Source organism: Capra hircus, chromosome 9 (assembly GCF_001704415.2).
Source record: "Capra hircus breed San Clemente chromosome 9, ASM170441v1, whole genome shotgun sequence".
In the NCBI taxonomy this organism is placed as follows: domain Eukaryota; kingdom Metazoa; phylum Chordata; class Mammalia; order Artiodactyla; family Bovidae; genus Capra; species Capra hircus.
Genome location: NC_030816.1, coordinates 29352337 through 29356384, shown reverse-complemented (window position 1 = coordinate 29356384; position 4048 = coordinate 29352337). Strand labels below are relative to the sequence as shown.

Below are 4048 nucleotides of genomic sequence, written 5' to 3'. Positions count from 1 at the left end.
ATTTGAAATAAATACAAGGGACTTACCTGGTGGTCCAGTGATCAAAAATCCACTTTCCAATGCAGGGGATGTGGGTTCAACCCCTGGTCAAAGAACTAAGATCTCACATGCCACAGGGTAAGTAAGCCCATGTCCCACAACTGCTGAGCCCAAGTGCTACAACTAGAGAGCAGCTCACATGCCACAACAAAGAGCCAGTGCACCACAACTAAAATCCAGCACAGCCAAAAATAAATAGTTTCAAAACAATAAATTCAGACTCGCGCTGCAGCACCCGCCTCCAGTGCGCAACTCTCCGACTCCCGTGAACTGCCCCTACAGCCACTGCTGCCACCCTTCCGAATGGCCAAAAGGGGACCCGCCTATGGCCTGAGCCAGGAGGTACAGCAGAAGACTGAGAAACAATACGATGCAGACCTGGAGCAAATCCTGATCCAGTGGATCACCACCCAGTACCACAATCATTTGGGCTGGCCTCAGCCTGGGTGCGAGAACTTCCAGAACTGGCTCAAGGATGGCACAGTGCTGTGTGAGCTCATTAATGGGCTGAACCCTGAGGGGCAGGCCCCAGTGAAGAAGATCCAGGCCTCCGCCATGGCCTTCAAGCAGATGGAGCAGATCTCCCAGTTTCTCCAAGTAGCCGAGCGCTAATGGCATCAACACCAATGACATCTCCCAGACTGTGGACCTCTGGTAAGGAAGGAACATAGCCTGTGTGCAGCGGACACTGATGAATCTGGGCAGGCTGTCAGTAGCCCAGGACAATGGGCTCTTCTCTGGGGATCCTATCTGGTTTCCCAAGAAATCCAAGGAGAACCCTCGGTACTTCCCAGACAACCAACTGCAGGAGGGCAAGTATGTGATTGGCTTACAGATGGGGACCAACCGCGGGGCTTCTCAGGCATGACCAGCTATGTGATGCCACACCAAATCCTCTGATCTGCTCTGCAGCCCTGCCCCTGCCCTCCGTGAATGGTTAATATATATGTTTATTTGTTTGTTTTTTAGCACTGACATCTCCTGAGAGCCCCTGGGAGCTCTCACGCTCCCTTCTGCCAGGGTGGGGGCCTGGCTTGTCTCCTCCAGGGGTGCCCGATGGTGGCCTCCCCCTTGTGCTGACTAATACATTCCCTTCTCCAAACCCACAAAACTGGACCAACTGGCCTCTTTTCCTCTGGGACCAAAATTGGGGGGCCTCACCCCCTCTCCATACCATACCTCTTCTCTTTCCTCTGGCTTCTTCCCTCTGAGCCCTGTGCCCTAATCCTTTCCTTAGCTGGGAATCAAGGATGCTGCCCGATGGCCTTCTCCTCCAAGTATGCCTTGCCCACAACTGTGGCTGCAGGGAATTAATTTATAGGGAGGGGCCTGTGGCAGCCGCCACCCCAGCCCCAGCCCCAGCTGGACTGCGCTCACCACACTTAGGAGGCAGCCTGCCCTGGCAGAGGCTCCCAGGCTTCTCATTTTCCATTCCTTTCTGTGGCTAAGGGGTGGGGGTGAGGGGGCCTGGGAGGGAAGGCTGCTCACCATAGGCTGGGGCTTGAAGAATCTGAGTTTGCTAATTTAAATACAGAATCTCTGTCTTAAAAATAAATAAATAAATAAATGCAAATGAAATTCCTTCCTACAAGTTTAAGAATTACATTAATTTTGCTTTTTATCTCACATATCTTAGAATATGTGACACAGACAATAAAGCAAAACAAAAAAAGTAGTTTATTATGGTAGGCGCTAGAATAAACAAAGATCACTTGAACACTACTGTGCTCTCAAAAAATAGAACATAAAACCAAATTGTGTATAGTAAAGTTAAATATTAAAGGAGGTAATGTGGAGATGTTTTTAGGAGCATTAAATACTGAACTAACTGTGCCTAGGGATCTGGAGAAGAGTCAGAAACCTTTTCAAAGAGGAGGCAGTTTTTGAATGGGGCTTTATAGAATGAGTAGGAATTCACGCAGTGTCAGCTCTAGAATGTCTCTGTTGGAGGAGCGAGTGGCAGCCATCTAGACAGAGGGAAAAATTGGAGAACTTGTCTTAAAGTTGTATTTGCATGGCAAGCACACTATTTTTACTTAGAACTCATGTTTATTAGGGTTACTGATGAAGATTTTGAAGATAGTGTTAAAAGCAATCTGCCTACTTGCTAAAAAGCTCAAGTTTTATCCTTGTAGGCAATGAGGAACCTTTAAAAGATTTAATCAGGACAATCATATAGGCATTTTATGAAAAGAACACTCACAGCAGTGGATTTTTTTTTTTTTTTTTGCAGTACCAAGTCTAAAGCATAATTAAAGTGAAATAGTAAAGACCTAAAGGAAGTTGAGGTGGAAGTGGAAAAGAAGAGGGGTTAGATTTAAGAGATAGTTATGATACAGAAGAACAAGAATTGATGGTTATGTAGATAGATATGGCATGTGAAACAGTGATGACTCTAAGGTTACAAATTTAGTTAATGGGTCAAATGGTGGTACCATGGACAGGAATGGAATAGAAATATTGGAGGAGTGGAATACATTTGGACTGGAATAGAAACAATGAAATCAAGTGGAATTGCCAGCTCAGGATGCTGCTGATAGAGATACCCAGTGTGCGTGCGTGCTTAGCCACTTAGTTGTGTCTGACTCTTTGTAACCCTTTGGACTGTAGCCTGCCAGAGTCCTCAGTCCATGGGATTTTCAGGCAAGAATACTGGACTGGGTTGCCATTTCCTTCTCCAGGAGATCTTCCTGACCCAGGGATTGAACCTGTATCTCCTGGGTCTCCTGCATGACAGGTGGCTTCTTTACCCACTACTGAGCCTTTGGGGAAGCCCTTAGAGATACCTGGGGAGCATCTTAAATTACAGATCTGGTGTATAGTAGAGTGGCCAGGGTTAGAGATTTAGAATTGGGAATCATTGTGGTAGTTGAGTCCCTGGAAATAAAACAAGTCAATCAGAGATTCAGACACTGATTAATTAATGATTGTTGAAGATTATTTTCATAGATTATATACATAGTAGCCCTTGAATATCAGAATAATATCAAGAAAAGGTCTTGGTTCTGAGTGTAAACCTAAAGACTGAAGCAATGCTATGCCCTAAATATAGGCCTTTTGCATCTTTCACCTACATTAGTGCAATGGTGAAGGACAGAGATCAAATAAAAAAGGCAAGAAACCCAGAGAAGAAGAGAAATTGACTTTAGCACCATCCCAGATTCCTCTATTAAGTTAAAGATGTGAATCAAAACTATCTATGAGACGTTTCAAAAAATTGTTTTCATGAAAATTTTTTAAGAAAATTTACCCGAAATTTGGAAGTAAAGCAAAATAGTCAGTATGCTGGGGCACTGTTCAACAGGCCCAAGCAAGGATTACTTAATTTTCAAGTCTAGGAGAATGAACCTGTGTTTGACTCTTTACTATTTAATTAAAGCTCAGACACTGTTAAGTTACACATTAATGTGTAGATTTCTCTCTGCTAGAAAAGATAATCCTAAAGATTATGATCTGATTACCCTGAGGGACATGAGCACGTTGTGCATCTAACCTGGCAACCTAATTCTAATATTCCTTTTTATTATTGCCTTTATTCATTTTAAGAAACATTAATGAGCTGATAAAGTTTTGACACATTATTCTATATTTGCATGAGAGTGATGTTTTTCTGTTTTTGAAAATTGTATTTTGACAGTTCTTTCCTTCAAAACATGTGGAATGGGGGGAAGTGCCGGGGGCGAGGAACTAAAGATATAAACCAAGAAGATATTCAAATAACCAGTCTCCCTGCTAACACTCTTCCCTATGGTCTCCTCTCACCATAACAGGCAAAGTGATCCTTTGAAAGTTTATGTTTAGTTATGTCATCCTTTATACTTTGATCCCACCCGTGGCTACGCATTTCACTCAGTGTTAAAGGCAAAGTCTTTACTGTGTCCCAGAAAAATCTACATGATCTGCCACTCCCAATAGCATGCCCTTTCCCCAACTGGCTTTATTCTTCTCCATAGCACTTAATACTATACAAAATCCTATATATTTGTTTATTTCCTATCTCCTTTCATTG

General features: G+C 43.4%; 1 pseudogene; it reads left to right on the top strand.

Annotated features, from left to right (window-relative positions):
- Positions 343 to 977, top strand: LOC102189482 (annotated as a pseudogene).